Source organism: Pan paniscus, chromosome 4 (genome assembly GCF_029289425.2).
Source record: "Pan paniscus chromosome 4, NHGRI_mPanPan1-v2.0_pri, whole genome shotgun sequence".
Classification (NCBI taxonomy): Eukaryota; Metazoa; Chordata; class Mammalia; order Primates; family Hominidae; genus Pan; species Pan paniscus.
This window is the reverse complement of record NC_073253.2, coordinates 168010127-168026869: the sequence shown is the minus strand read 5'-3', so window position 1 is coordinate 168026869 and position 16743 is coordinate 168010127. Positions and strand designations below refer to the sequence as shown.

Below are 16743 nucleotides of genomic sequence, written 5' to 3'. Positions count from 1 at the left end.
GCACAGCCCTGCTCGAGTTATGTGACGATGCTGCATTCTTGCTCCACGTCACCTCTCCTCCCCCTCTTCCCTTTCCTGCCTCCTCCTGTTTCCACTCCTGCTGCACCCCCCAGCTCCTGCTGTCTGCCTCATGGAGATTCTTCTTAAGAATGCTAAGGCATGAGGTTAACAGAAAGTCCTGCCAGGAGCCCACGGTCTCAGCATCAGCTCGTGATGGCTCTGGTTCCTGTCTTGTGTGATTTCTTTCCGTCACAGAAGCAGACAGATGTCTTTCTTTCCTATGGATCCCACCAGAGCACAGGGAAATCGTGTGGTGTAGTGGGAGAATTCAGGGTTTTGGAAATCAGACAGACACAGGTTTAATTCTGGCTCTGCTTCAGCTATTTAAGAGTTAAGACCCTGGAATCAGACTACCCTGGTTCAAATCTCGGCTGGTCCTCTCGTTCACCATGTGACCTTCAGCAAACGACTTCACCTCTCGGAGCCTGTTTCCTCCTTTGTAAAAATGGGACCATTACTACTAGACCCTGCGAGGCCACGGAAAGGAGTGAGGGAAAGAAGTGTCTGTAAAGGATGTGACGCAGAGAGCTCGCAGGGGAGGCTCCCCACGCACTTGGCTTCGTTTCCTTCACTTGAACCTGCGTAGCAGACAGTTCTCCCACAGCAGAGTTTGATCGACAGAACCCTCCTCAGTCCACACGGCATCCCAGCTCTCAGACAGAACTTGACTTGCTGGAGAGGCCGGCGGCTCCAGCCCTTGGGGGTGACAGGCTGGTGTGCGGTTCCTCTTTGGTGATTGGGAAACAAGAGTATGCCCAGCTAAACCCGACGCAATGCCTTGGAAACCTTGCGTAAGGGCTGATGCTTGAATCAGTGTGCTCACCCTAATTACACGTGAAACATGCTCAGTTTCCTAAGACCTCAGGGGAGAAAAATTCCTGCGGGCTGCCAAGTTAAAAGGTACCACTTTCTCTGCCGCCTGCTTAGCTCCCAGTCACCTGTGCTTGTGCCCCTGAGGGTACTAGAAGCTGGGGCTGGGGTGTGGTCGGGAGGTTGGGGGTCTCTGCGACTCACCTGTCCATATTTACTCATATCCCTTAGTCAGAAAGTGGGGGCCACTTTAACACTGAGAGGTGTGTGAGAGCTAAGAGCATGTGCTGTGGAATCAGGTGCCTGGGCTCAACTACGACCACTACTGTACCACCCTGGGACCATCACTTAACCTCTCTGTGCCTCAGTTTCTTTGTCTATAAAGTGGGGGCAACAACAGTAACTATCTCACAGCATGGTGGTGAGGCTCAAATGACTGAGCACACATAAAGTACTTAGGCGGAGCCTGGCACCCCAGATCCACACCAGTGGATATTTGTGGTTACTATCATTATTAATGCTTGTTTGACAAACATTTACGCAGTGCCTACTAACACAGCCCCTCTTTTAGGCCCTTAGGCAAGGAGATAAAAATCAACCCTTGGCCCAGTGAGTTTGTAGTTTAGCAGTAGAGGCAAAGAAAGGGAAGGAGAAGGTAGTGGCATCCTCATCACGAGGTGCTGGATTAACTCAGGAGGGGGTACCTGACTTGGCCTGGGGTCCTCGGTGAAGCTTCCTACAGGGGGTGATGGGTGCACAGAGCAGGAGGGGGAGAAGATGGGTGGGTGGAGGGAAAGAGCAGCCCAGGCAAGGAGAGGAGCAGAAGCAAAGACAGAGTAGGACCGAATCTGGGAAGCTGGGCGCTGTCCTCTCTCCTGCACGGGGTACAGCCCGATGTGGAGGGAGAGGAGGATGGAAAACTGGGGCGGGGCTGGAGGAGAGGGTCCTGAGGCCAGGCTGTGGCTAGGGAGTCTCACACCAAGTGTCGATGGGGGCCGGCGGGCGGTCTACTGTGGGAGACTGTGAGAGGTCAGCAAATTTGGGAGGTGGGGGTGGGGAGAGGGAATGGAGAGAAAACAAACCAGCAGGGGGCCATCACTGAGCCCCAGCTGACACCTGCCAGGCAGAGATGCGGGCTCAGGAGGCCAGATCTTCTGATTGTCCAAGAGAAGCCAAAAATATGGAATTTTACATGGAAGTTCACCATTCTCAAATGCTGGGCCAACACTCTACAGGACAAATGAGACGTGTCTGCAGATGACATGAGGCCTGGGGCCTAGGCGGTGACCATTTGAGCGGAGAGGCCTTGCGGAGCTGGAGAAGGATGTGGTCCACCTCGTGTCATAGGAAGGCCAGCCTGGGCCAGTGGGGAAGGCACGTGGGTTCTCCTAAGAAGACTGGAGAAATGAGCAACAGGTAGCGAGGCAGCGGGAAAGGGCTGCAGCGGGAGGGGTCTCGTCCTCACTCCACCCCAACTTCATCTTAGACCTTCAGAAAATCCCTGGCCCTTGCTGGGCCTCAGCTTCTCTGAGTATGAAATGAGGGGTGCACAGGGGATCTAAAAGTTCCCATGCAGATTAAAGCTGAATTGACAGCCGTGTCCTGGGGCTCGATACCCCAGGTGGCTAACAGCCCAGCTTTTGTCCAGGTCACCATCAGGGACTGACAAGCAGAAACTGGGCCTTGCAGTTTAAAAAATACAGAAACTGCTGTACACAATGGCTCTTGCCTGTAATCCCAGCACTTTGGGAGGCTGAGGTGGGAGGACTGCTTGAGAATAGGAGTTTGAGACCAGCCTGGGCAGCATAGAGAGACCTCATCTCCATAAAAAAAATGAACAAAATTAGCTGGGCATGGTGGTGTGCGCCTGTAGTCCCAGCTAGTCAGGAGGCTGAGGTGGGAGGATCACTTGAGCCTGGGAGGTTGAGGCTGCAGTGAGCTAAGATGGTGCCAATGTACTCCAGCCTGGGTCACACAGTGAGACCCTATCTCAAAAATATACATAAAATAAAAATTAAAAAATAAAAAATATAAGAACCATTGTTTCAAAACTGGAAGTCAGAGGCTGCTCTGGGTGAGGAGGCAGCGGTGGCTAGGGGCAGAGTGTCTAAGTTCAGTCAGGATGAGGAAGAGAGAGATAGGAGACTGTTACATACAGAGAGACTGGTCAAACATGTACATGTACAAGGATAGTGGGGCCAGGCGCCTCACTGTCAGGGAAGGGAGGTGAAAACATGGTATTATAGTGGTAATGGAAATATCAGTATGAATTGATCATTTTCAATACACCCAAATACTGAAATATGCACATGTATATATACATATCATATATACATACATTTCCTAGCTCTTTCCATAGAGAAGATCCAGCAACAGCAACAGCCCAATAGCAGTGAGTGTAACAAGCACTCAAACCTTGGCTTCTAATCACTATTCTCTACTTAAAGCAGTCAGAGCTCCTTGGAATGGCTGATTCTAGGCTGGGCAGGAAAAATACAAGATGGGCCTGGAGCACGTTCTTATGTCAGAAACCAAGAAAGTTTTCAAAGAATGAAAAGGACATGTCAAAAGGACAAGAAGAGGCCAGACACAGTCAGTGGCTCATGCTTGTAATTCCAGCAGTTTGGGAGGCCCAGGTGGGGGGATCGCTTGAGGCCAGGAGTTCAAGAAAAGCCTGGGCAACATAACAAGACCTCATCTCTACAAACAACAACAACAAAAAACAACAACAAAAGTTGGGCGTGGTGGTGTGTGCCTATAGTCCTAGCTACTCAAGAGGCTGAGGTGGGAGGATCATTTGAATCCAGGAGTTTAATGCTATGGTGAGCCTTGCACTCCAGCCTGGGCTACAGGGTGAGGCCCTGTCTTTAAAAAAAAAAAAAAACTTGGGGTTCCCACTGGCCGAAGAATAGACAATGTGAGCATCAAAATAAATAACAGTCATCACAGATTATAAGCCATTGGATAAAACAGAAAGGATAAAACATAGATAGAAATAAAGAAATGAACAAATCAAAACTTTGATAAAGATAGGATACTGACATACCTTCAAAGCACTTCCCCCAGAAAATGCTTATTAATTACAAAATGGAAAGAGTAACTGTGCAGTGGAGAAATTTGGCAGACATCGTCTTTTTGATGGGGCCTGGAGGGACAGGGTCTCACTGTGACCCAGGCTGGAGTGCAGTGATGTGAGGACTCACTGCAACCTCAACCTCCCAAGGCTCAGGTGATCCTCCCACCTCAGCCTTCCGAGTAGCTGGGACTACAGGGATGCACCATCATGCCTGGCTAATTTTTTAATTTTTTTGTAGAGATGGGGTTTTGCCATGTTGCCCAGGCTGGTCTTCAACTACAGGGCTCAAGCGATCTGCCCGCCTCGGCCTCCCAAAGTATTGGGATTACAGGCATGAGCCACTGTGCCTGGCCCAGGCATCATCTTAACCAGGTGAAGACAGTGGGCACCGGAAGCATGGAGACACATTGGCACCCCGTGCCTCCTGATATGCCGCACTGAGGAGGGCACAGCACCACTTCTGGGGGATCCTGCCTAAAAGGTACAGCTTCAATCTAACAATGAGAAAACATCAAACAAATCCAAAGTGAGGGGCAGTCTACAAAAAAACAAAACAAAACAAAACAAAACAAAAACTGGCTGGCATTTGTCAAGAGCACTCAGGTCATAAAGCACAAGAAAAGATGGGGAAACTGTCACAGATTGAAGGAGACTAAAGAGAGATGACAACTAAATCCGATGAGATCCTGGATCAGAAAAAGGCCATCAGTGGGACACCTGAAGAAAGTTGAGTACGATCTGCAGATTGGCCGGCAGCACTGTCTAATGGATTTTCCTGCTCTTAATCATGGTATTGTGATTATGTAAGATGTTAACATCTGGGGATGCTTGGGTAAAGGGCATACAGGAACTCTGTACTATTTTTGCAGTTCGGCGGAAAAGTCTGAAATTATTTCAAAACAAAAAGTTAAAAAAGTATTTCAAATGGAAATTTAAAAAAACATGAAAGACAGAGATGCCACTTAATCACACTTAGAGCATGCCTATAATCCCAGTTACTCAGGAGGCTGAGGTGGGAGGATCACTTGAGACCAGAGATTGAGGCTACAGTGAGCTATGACCACTCCACTGTACTCCAGCCTGAGCAAAAGAAACCACCATCTCTAATAGTAATCATCATCATCATCATCATCACCACCCCACTTAGCCTGTTGTCTTCACATATGGCTGGTCCTTGTAGGCACCTGAATTTGAGGTGCTGAATTTTAGGTGCTGGTTTAACCCTGACTCCTGGGTGTCAGGCAGAGTAAGTCTTTGCTGGGCATGGGGACAGGGGTAGGGAGGCAGGCTGGGCGATGATGACGCTCTAAGAGGGAGGTGAGATTTGGACCAAAACTACAGAAGGCAATCAAAGGAAAGAGTAAATGATGCTTAACCATAATCATTTCCATTCTATGCTGGGCACTTTGACATACATATTTGCATGTATTTCTCACAAAACCCTGGAAAATACTGATATCTCATTTTTCCAGGGAGAAAATGGAAGCTCAGAGTCACCAAGCCAGTGAGTGGCAGAGCTAGGATTCAAACCCAAGTCTGAGTCCACAGGGCATGGTCCTTCCACTGCCCATACTCTGGGAATTACCAGTTTAGAGCTCATTTTTTGGTAAATCAGATGAAGGTCTCATGGTTTTGCTCATCTGCTTTTCCAAGGATGCTGCCCCAGAGCAGATGAGAGTCACCTGGAAGACAGAGACCAGTTCAAAATTCGTTAATTCATTCAACAGCCATTTGCTAAGCACCTACTATATCAGGCAGTGTTCTAGACAGTGGGGAAATGAAAGTGATCAAGGCAGACACCACCCCATGAAGCTGCCAATCTAGCAAAGCTTCTGGCTCCTTGGAAGTGGCCACCTCAACACTACGTACTGTAATACTGACTCCATTCCCACGCCACAGAGCCACGCTGGGCAGCAGTGGTGGGGTAAAGGGAGAGCTCAAAAAGACCCTGGTTTCAGAACTGACCACAAGCCAAGTGAGTCAGCATGAATGTCACTAAGAAAATGGGTTATCAGGAGGCTGGTGAGAACCCCAGGCATGTGACAGACCAGGAAGTGAGCCGTCCTCCCTGGCTGACATTAGTCAGTCCCTTGCTGCGGTGATGTGACCAGTTGTGACCAGCTCTCCGTCAAGAGAATGTGGAGGAAAGGGTGAAGAGAATGGAGGAGGGAAAGGGGTGCTTACAGCAAACCTGCTGTATACTAGGGCCACAGAGGCCTTCGACCAGCATGTTCACATCTAATTGTCTTGACTGACTTGCAAATTAGGGATTATTGTTCCATTTTACAGATGAGGCTCAGAGAGGCTGGAGACTTGGCTAGGCTCACACACCTATGAAGTGCCACGGCAGAGATCTGAATCCAGATCTAATTTATGGTCCTGTTGCTTTTCCCCCACAGTGTGGGGACAAATCAGGCCCATTTGGGTGGAAAATATTTGGAAGAAAAGTTAAAGATTTGGACTGCTTAGCCTCAAACACAGAAAGCTAAAGGACGGATTATAATAAATATTTATTATTTAAGAAACACTCCCTCCCAGCCCTCCCCGGCCACTGGAGTATGAGTTCTCAAGGGCAGGTCCCAGACCTTTCCTCTACTGCCCTCCTCGCTACCCAGTCTAGGCCCTTGGGGAACTGAGTCCATGAATGGATCTGCACAAGCAGAAGGCCCACTGGATAGCCTTAAATATGAGACTAAGATAAGATGGGCAGTGGTGAAGCTGGGCGGTGAGTACACCGTGGTCCCTGTACTGTTTCCTCTACTTTTGTGGATACTTAGACAGTTTCACTTTTTTTTTTTCTTTTTTTGAGAAAGAGTTTCGCTCTTGTTGCCCAGGCTGGAGTGCAATGGCGTGATCTCAGCTCATCGCAACCTCTGCCTCCGAGGTTCAAGCGATTCTCCTGCCTCAGCCTCCCGAGTAGCTGGGATTACAGGCATGTGCCACCATGCCCAGCTAATTTTGTATTTTTATAGAGACGAGGTTTCTCCATGTTGGTCAGGCTGGTCTCGAACTCCCAACCTCAGGTGATCTGCCTGCCTCAGCCTCCCAAAGTGCTGGGATTACAGGCGTGAGCCACCGCGTCCAGCCATATTTTCACTTTTTAAAAAGGAAAATGGGCCAAAATTAAAGCAAGAGAGGAACCAACTGGACTTAAGAAAAACTAACCTGGATGCCAGGGGTCAAGGGAATGGGAGTGGGGACTGGGGCTAGCTGGGCACGCGGTTTATCCCCTGCTGGGGCAGAACCCAAACAGAGACCCCATAGGGCCCCCTGCCCTCAACGCTCCTCACGGTCAGCTCTCTCAGGGACTCTGAGATCACTGTGTCCAACCCGTTCGCTTTACAGAAGAGAAAACCAAAGCCTCAAGAAGAGGTGTGCCTTGCTCAGTTGAAGGTGCAATTAAACTCAGAGTATTGAAAACAAAAACAAAGCCGGGTGTGGTGCTCACGCCTGTCATCCCAGCACTCTGGGAGGCTGAAGTGGGTGGGTCACTTGAGGTCAGGAGTTTGAGATCAGCCTGGCAACATGGTGAAACCTTGTCTCTACAAAAAAATACAAAAATTAGTTGGGTGTGGTGGTGGTCGCCTGTAGTCCCAGCTACTTGGGAGGCTGAGGTGGGAGGATTGCTTGAGCCCAGGGAGGTCCAGGCTGCAGTGAGCTGAGATCATGCCTCTGCACTCCAGCCTGGGAGACAGAGTAAGACCCTGTCTCAAGAATAAGTAAATAAAATAATAATAATAATTTAAAAAAATAAAAACAAGCCCCAGAGCGGGCAGATCACCTGAGATCAGGAGTTCGAGACCATCCTAGCCAACATGGCGAAACCCTGTCTCTACTAAAAATACAAAAATTAGCCGAGCATGGTGGCAGGTGCCTGTAATCCCAGCTACTGGGGAGGCTGAGGCAGGAAAATTGCTTGAATCTGGGAGGTGGAGGTTGCAGTGAGCCAAGATCGCGGCTCTGCAGTACTCCAGCCTGGGAGATAGAGCAAGACTTTGCCTCCAAAAAATAAGTAAATAACAAAGTAAATAAATAAACACAAGCCACTAAAAAGCTTTCCAATCAATCCTCGATAGTGCTCATGTAAGGAGAGGTTTTGCCTCTCAGTGGACATTTGTCTTTTGGGCCGTCGCTGGGTGTGGGGTGCTACTGACATCTCATAGGTAGAGGCCAGGGGTACTGCTAAACATTCCATGGCACACAAGAAGGTCCCCCCACGACAAAGAATGACCAGCCCCAAGTGTCAATAGGGTTGAGGCTGGGAAGCTCTGTTGTGTGTAGAATAAAACCTCCCACATAGAAGGTTTCCCATTGATCCCATGCTCTCTCTGAGGGGCCTCCAGCTGCTCCTGCCCCCGATGGGTGATGTCACAGCCACCGCCTTGATGGCCTCCATGGAGACCAAGAATCTGGAGTTAGGCAGTGTTTCCCTCTCCCTTTTTGCTCTGTGCCTGAGAAGGCAGCGCTCACTTGGGAAAAAAACAAAGCAAAGGAACCCACAGGGAAAAGATGAAGTCCATCTGAATTTACTTTGTGACTTACTGTAAGGGTGTGGTAAGTACAAGTGTCACTATGTTAATCAAAAAGGTGCCAAATCCACGTCTCTAGCTTCCTCATGCCTTAGGATACAGCAAATTCCATGAGAATGTACAGGAAGGTCGGTGCTAAAAGTCAATGAGAACATAGGATTTCCTTAAGAGAAACCCACTTTCCGGGCCACATCTAGCCTACAGAGTGAGGAATGGCTGCAGAGCCCAACCCCGAATAAACACGTCTTCCCCTGCTCCCAAGCAAGGAAACTGCCGCTGGAAATGTCTGACTAATGGATTTCATCTGTAATTTCTTTTCATAGCAGAATGCCTCAGCTTTGCTATTTTAACTTTTGCTGCTTGGGACCTTAGTTCTCCCCTGTTCTTGCAGACGAATCTCAGATCACTCTGTGGTTCGCCATATGTGGGCGGCTACCGGGCAGGCACTTGTGATGTCACTGTTTCCAAGGCTTAATTAAATTAGATGCCATTTCGGAGCAAGTCATTGGAAGTGGTGGGTCATTTGTCCCAAAAATAGCCATCGAGGCTTTTAGATGAAACTCTGGCTGGTCAGCCCTGGCCACCAGCCTGTCGGAGCCCTTGGTGCCGAGTGCCAGGGAGTGAGGCGAAAAACTCACTCGTTTGTTCACCTACTCATTCCCTCCACCTTACTGAGAACCACTGGCCCGGGGGCTGTGCTAGTGTATGTGTGTGCATGCGTGTATGTGTGTTGGGGGGCACGAAGGCAAAGGAACACACCAGAGCCAAGTGGAGGCAGGCGGGAGGGAGCCCTAGAATCATTCTCATCGCCCCCCTCAAATCCTGACCTTGACATTCATACTACTAAGATGAGTTCATACCACTCTCTCCCTCTGTCCAAAGGAAAAAAGGTCCATCTCTGTCTCCAGCCCAGATGGAGCAACTTTGAGGGAGGAATAATAATAATATAATAGTAACAATCACAGCTATGACTGCTGCTACCCCCCTTGCGAGGGCTTACTGTGCACGAAGCCTCGGCTTACACTTTGCGTTCAGTATCTCGGATCACTTTCATAACCCTGTATGGTAGACAGTAGCATTCTTTCTGTTTTACTTGCCCAAGATGCAGGGCCAGGACTTGAACTGGCACAGTCTGGCAGTAGAACACTTCTTCTCACCCCTGGGCCACATGCCTGCCTGGAAGAGGGAAACAGGCTGGCAGGTGAAGGAGTGAAGGCCTGGATTTATGAGAAATCTGGGTGACGACTCCTGGTCTACATAGCACATAATGCTGATGTCACCAACGCATATAAGGTTTTCTCCCTGCAGCTCTCTCCCTAGACCTTGGTGCCCATGGCATGGCCTCCCAGCTCCAGCAGCCTCCACTTCTACCCCAATCATCTCCACATGTGACCTCTCCCATCCGTGATAACCCTTTCTGGCCACAAAATCTTGGCCTTTCCCCTCCCCTCCTTCCCACAAAGACCAAGTCTGGACAAAGAGGAAGAAGAGTAAATCTGACTGCTTGACTTCCGGAAGGCCAGACAAACCACACTCCCCATCCCAAGGCAGCTCCCCAGTCTCCACAGGCTCTGGGGACTATACCCGGCCCAGCCCCAGGCTGGCTGCAGGGCCTTCCACTCTTGCTGGGCTGGGTCAGATTTGTCCTTGAATCTCCTGTGGGTCACGCAGGGCCTGGCCCATTAATAGCACTCAGTGAACTCCAGGTGAAAATATAAATTGACGTCTACACAAGGCTATGTACCACAGCACCAGCTGTAATAGCAAATGACGGGAGGTCATCCAAACATCCAGCCAAAGGGGACACTACAGATCACCCATAAGGCAGAGGATGATACAGCTGGATGGGAGAATGACACTGTCACAGGGGAATCTCCAGGATACAGTAAGAGGAAAAGGCCAAGGCAGAATGCTGCATTCTGTTACATTTTATGTGTGTGTCCCTGTGTCAGGGGGGTGGTGCTTGAACCTGGGAGGTGGAGGTTGCAGTGAGCCAAGATCGTGCCATTGTACTCCAGCCTGGGCAACAAGAGCAAAACTCCATCTCAAAAAAAAAAAAAAAAAAATATATATATATATATATATACACACACACACACACACACACACACACACACATATATATAATATTTAGAGATAAATTTGAGAAAAAAGTACAAGACCCATATACTGAAAATACTGCTGAGGGAAATTAAAGAAGACATGAAAGCAAAAGTAAATGTGGAAATATAGACATGTTAGTGGGTCAGAAGATTCAACATTGTAAGGATGGCATTTCTTCCCAAATTTATCCATAGATTCAACTCAATTCCAATCAAAATCCCAGCAAGTATTTTTGTAGAAATTGACAAGCTGGTTCTAAGATTCATATGGAAATACAAAGGACTTAGAACAGCCAAAGCAACTGTGAAAAAGAACAAATTTGGATCTGATGTCCAGACTTACTATAAACCTTCTAGAGGAAAACATAAGGGAATATCTTTGTAAGTTTAGGTTAGGCAAAGATTATCTTTTTAGATGAGACACCAAAAAGCTCAAGTAATAAAAGAAAAATGATAAATTAGGCTTCATTAAATTTTTTTTTTTGAGACGGAATTTCACTCTTGTCGCCCAGGCTGGAGTGCAATGGCGCGATTTCGGCTCACTGCAACAACATGGATGATTCTCAAGATAATTATGCTGAATGGCAGGCAAACTAGGGTCCATATGGTATGGTTCTGTCTATATAAAATGCTAGAACATGCCAACTAATCTAGAGTGACAGCAGATCATCAGCTGCCCAGGGAGAGCGGAAAGGACAGGGAGGAGCAAGCTTTGGGGTGTGGTGTAGATATCCATGATCTTGGCTGTGATGATGGTTTCATGGACGTATATATATGTCAAATTTTTCACATTGTACACTTTAGACATGTGACATTTATTGTAAGTCGATTATACCTCAATAAAGCTGTCTGAATAAAACATTTTAATAACAGCCGTGATTGAAATACATCCCATACATTAAGTGATCCATGAGTTCATAAAGATACTTCCTAAAAACAAGTAACAAGCCTTGTTGGACACCTTTAAGATCCTACACCACCAACTCATTATTCTGAAAATTGGTAAATAAAGAGAATGCACTTACTCTGACTTTTTTTCTTGGTATAAAATGTATTTCTAGCTAGCCAAATAGTTGATGAGGGCAACGTTCTGTTTTATAGAATAACTTCAAAGACTGTATGCAGAAAGACTAAGAGAATTAGAAAAATCCTCTTTGTGCATCCGCTGATGAAATCCTGGCTCTAGACAATAATCAGCAATGACAGGAAACTTCCTAACAGATAGACCAGGCTGCCCCTGCCTGAACGCAGTGATCCATCTGCCTGCCTGAACGCAGTGATCCATCTGAGCATCTCAAAGAGAAGAAAGCCAGTTGTTCTGTACGTCTCAATGTGACACAATACAAAGCACACAGCAGTACCCAGGAATGCTTCTTGCCCAGAGAACTGACCCTGAGTCTAATCAAGGCTCCAGATCTAACCACCAGTTTATAGAAAATACCAGGAACAGGTTACATGATTCAATAAGCCCAATCCATAATGCGGACATTCTACAGAATAAATGACCTAGTTTCTTCAATAAATAAAGGACGTGGCCAGGCATGGTGGCTCATGCCTGTTATCCCAAGGCAGGAAAATCTCTTGAGCTCAGGAGTTCCCTGGGCAACATAGCGAGATCCCGTCTCCACAAAATATTAAAAAATTAGTCAGGTGTGGTAGCTCATGACTGTAATCTGTTACTTAGGAGGCTGAGGTGGGAGGATCACTTGAGCACAGGAGTTTGAGCTTTAGTGAGCCATGATTGCACCACTGCACTCCAGCCTGGGCAACAGGATGAGATCCTGTCTCAAGAAAGCCCACAGGCAATAGGTAGACCTTGTTGGATTCTGATTCCCTTTAACCCTAACCACTTACTTTCACTTTCCCAGCCTCCTTTGTGGCATGCGGTGGCCATATACCATTGCTCTGACTGATGATAATAAGCAGAAGCCTGCTGGGGGTAGGGGGCTTTTGGTTTTATAATCAAAGGGTCACACATCACCGGCACTAACACTTCTACCCCAACCCCATCTTCCTGTCCTGGGTGCAGACATAACATCTGGAGCTGGGGGAGCTCCTCTGAGACCATAAGAGAAAAGTGCAGTTGAGAGCAGAGATAAAAACTCTGGCATCCTTGAGATGCTGAGCCAACACCAGGAGCAAGCTACCTCCAGTCTTCTTGTTACATGAGAAAAAAAATGAAAACAAAAAAACTCTTATTTAAACCTCTTCTAGTCCACTTTTCTGCTACTTCAGCTAAAAAAGCACCCTTATAGATAGCATGTAAAAGAAAAAGCAGAGGAGGTATGGAAAGGCCTTGACTTTCTGCCACTCAACAGCTGGAGAACTTGAATGAATTACCGTTCTACCTGGAAGGTTCTGCCTTTGCATCTCTGTATGGCTTGCTCCCTTACTTAAGTCTACTTTCAAATGTCATCTCCTCGGGGGAGCCTGTGCTTACTCTGCCCTCTTCTTTTAATTTTTGTTTTTTTTTTTTGAGACAGGGTCTCACTCTTGCCCAGGCTGGAGTGTAGTGGCGCGATCATGGCTCACTGCTGCCCCAACCTCCCTAGGCTCAGGTGATCCTCCCACCTTGGCCTTTCAAGGAGCTAGGACAAGCGCACACCACTGCACCTGGCTAATTTTTGTATTTTTTTTGTAGAGACGGGGTTTTGCCATGTTGCCGTGGCTGTCTCAAACTCCTGGGCTCAAGCAATCCGCCTGCCTCAGCCTCCCAGTGTTGGGATTACAGGTGTGAGCCACCACGCCCAGCCTCTGCCCTCTTCTTTCTTCTCAGCACTTAAAATCACTCCCTGATGTTGAGTTATGTGTATCTGCTCACTGCCTGACTCCATCAGAATATAAGTCACCAGAGAGCTGGAACCCCATCTGTCTACATCACCAGGGCCTAGAAAAGTGTCCGGCATAGAGTAGGTTCAGGAGAAGCACTTGTGCAATGGATGAAGAAGGCAGCATTTCTCAAAATGTGGTCCAAGGACCACTGCCTCAGAATCTGTGGGAAGCTGATTACACTTAGATTCCAGCCAGGCATGGTGGCTCATGCCTGTAATCCCAGCACTTTGGGAAGCCGAGGCGGGTGGATCATCTGACATCAGGAGTTCAAGACCAGCCTGGCCAACACGGTAAAACCCCGTCTCTACTAAAAATACAAAAAAAGTAGCCAGGCGTGGTGGCGTGTGCCTGTAATCCCAGCTACTTGGGAGGCTGAGGCAGGAGAATCGCTTGAACCCGGGAGGCAGAGGTTGCAGTGAGCCAAGATCACGCCACTGCACTCCAGCCTGGGGGACAGAGCAAGGCTCCATCTCAAAAAAAAAAAAAAAAAAAAAAAAATTTTGCAGATTCCAGGGCCCCACTGTAGAATGAACTAAACTGGTGAGGGGTGAGGTGGGCAGGGCAGGAATCTGCTTTGCTGAAAAGCACAGTTCAGGAGATGCCCATGCGTGCTAGAATTCCTAAGGTGTAAGGCATGTGTTTATATCTAACTTCAAGCAGATTTCCTAAGACTTTTAGCCTGCACCCACCTGAGTTACCACAGGTCAACAGAGGGACGGGAAAGGGGACTGGCATTTCCTGGACTCCCACCCTATGGGCCAAGCACTGCTTAGACACTTGGCCTACTCTGTTCACAGAATCTTCCCTACTACTCCTGAGGTTCCTTCAACAAATGCAGAAACTGAGGCTCAGAGAGGCCAAGCCACTTGCCTAAGCTCACACAGCTAACAAGAAGCAGAGTCAGGACTGGAACCCTGGCCAGCCTCATCCTGGAGACTGAACACTGATCCTCCCTGGCCTCCCAAAAGCTCCCCAGTGGGCCCTGGGAGCCTTGGCTCTCTGTCCTCATCGCTGCTCTCCTGTGCCATGCAGGGCCCATGCTGACAGCAGGCCGTGGCACTGGGTGAGTGAGTGAAGGATGCAGGGTCCACGGAGCTAAGGAACTGTGGTGCTGTGCCACCTGGAGGCCCTGGCTGGGCAAGGCTGGAGAGGGGCCCCTCACCCCCACTCGCCTCCCCAACCTGCGACAGACAGATGAGCTCAGGCTTGCACAGGAAGAGGAAAGGCAGCCAGGGCTTGGCCGGGAGTCAGGCTTCCCGCTTGACAAGGCCACAGGGAGTGCTGGGCTGGGGGGAGCAAGGGCCCCCCAAGTGTTTCCAACTCACTGGAAACAGGACACGGCCTCCTGGCCCCACACCGGGATAGAACAACATCCTGTGTGCAGATGCTATAAATGGAAATGTATTCTTAGAGGGGCAGAGCATGAGCGGGGTTTTTCAAAAGTGGCCCATCATCGGATAAAAATACAGACGGCGTTTAAACGCTGAGCGGCAGGAGCTATTCCGGGGACTGGATTCTCATGCCCGTGGCTCCCCGCCAGGCACGGCCTTTCACAGAGATTTAAAAAGAATAAACTGTTGGTGTCAGTGTTTTTAAGTTTAGGAGGGGAGTATTTAGGGGAAGGAGCCATGCCAAGATGCCTGCGAAAGGTGCCCCTTTTGGGGACCCCAAGTGTCCCCTGACCTCCACCTGCCCAATTGATTCAGCTTTGCTTTGTGCTATGAGACCACCTTTTTTTTCTTTTCTTTTCTTTTTTTTTTTTTTTGAGATAGAGTTTTGCTCTTGTTACCTAGGCTGGAATGCAGTGGTGTGATCTTGGCTCACTGCAAGCTCCCCCTCCCGGGCTCAAGCAATTCTCCTGCCTCAGCCTCCTGAGTAGCTGAGATTACAGGCATGTGCCACCACACCAGGCTAATTTTGGAATTTTTACTAGAGGCAGGGTTTCATCATGTTGGCCAGGCTGGTCTCGAACTCCTGGCCTCAAGTGATCCACCTGCCTCGGCCTCCCAAAGTGCTGGGATTACGGGTGTGAGCTACCAAGCCTGGCCTGAGACCACCTTTTGACAACACTCTCAGTGACCTTGAGAAATAAGTCAAGGCTGAGTTCTGGTGAGGCCTGGGGTAAAAGCACAGTGCAGGATTAAGATTTTAAGAGGGGAAGGAGAATGATATTTACTGAGCACCTCCCATGAACCCAAGTAGTAACTCATATTGTCTCATCTGATCCTCAAATCTGATCCTCAAAACCATTCAAGGTATAAACACTAGCTTCATCCCCATTTTTACAGAAAAATAAAACTGAGGTTCAGGAAAGACTGTGTAGAGACAGTGACTCAGACTGAGGCCTTGAGTACAGGCAGACACGTGGGGACGAGGCTGGAGGAGAAAGGGTGGAGGTTCCTGCAAAGCTTCATGGCCCCCTGAGGCCCGAGGTTACTCTATCTCGTGGCCAAGCTGGGGTACATGTCCTCGCCCATCTGAACACAAGGTTACTGCACTGGGCTGGGAGCACAGCGAAGAGACCTGAAGGGGCAGGCAGCTGTGCACTTAGAAAGCAAGATCTGGCTCACAAATGAAAAGGTGAAACTCTCCACACAATCCCAGGCAAAAGGGCCTTAGGAAAGGGGTCAGAATGTTTTCCTTGTGGGCCTGGCTGAGAGGCTAGTTGGTGATCACTTCCACTTCGGCACATCTCAGTGTTGTCACTTTTTCTATAATAAGCAGGTTATAAATGAAAAGAGAGACACAGTCAGGGCCTGTCTTAGCAGATCTGTCTTTGGCTGTGTGTTATCTGCCCCTCCTTCCCACCCCACTGCCCGCCAACATTCTTTGTTCCCCAAAGACCACTGCTATTCCAGCTTGGTGCCATCTGTCTGCATCACCCCCTCTCTCTCCTTCATCAGCTCACAGTACTTTGCATCCTCTAGTGCTTACTGTGGACCACGCACTGATCTAGGTGCTGGGAGCACATCGGAGGTCAGACACAAATCTCCCAGTCTTCACCTAGATTATTTCCTAGTGGGAGAGACCAACAGTGAATGAACTCATATATGTCAGTGCTGATAAGCGTTATGAAGAAAAATAAAACAGGTTAAGGAAATAGTGTAATGCCAGGGCCCTTTGGATGGGGCTCATCAGACAAGGAGATCATGACATGCAAATGGAGATGGGAATTAAGTGAGACAACAGCCACAGGGATAGCCAGGGAAGAGCATTCCAGGCAGAAGGGACAGCAAGTGCAAAGGCCTCGAGGCAGGGAGCGTATCTGGCAGGTTCCTGGAACAGCAGCGAGGCTGATACAGCTGGAGTGGCCAGTGAGGTCAGAGGTCTCGGG

At 48.6% G+C, this 16743-nt stretch overlaps 1 protein-coding gene across 3 annotated transcripts in view; it reads right to left on the bottom strand.

The window, feature by feature from the left end:
* The window catches only part of ERGIC1 (endoplasmic reticulum-golgi intermediate compartment 1), a 117970-nt gene that overhangs the window by 64359 nt on the left and 36868 nt on the right, over positions 1 to 16743 (bottom strand). The window lies entirely within an intron of this gene.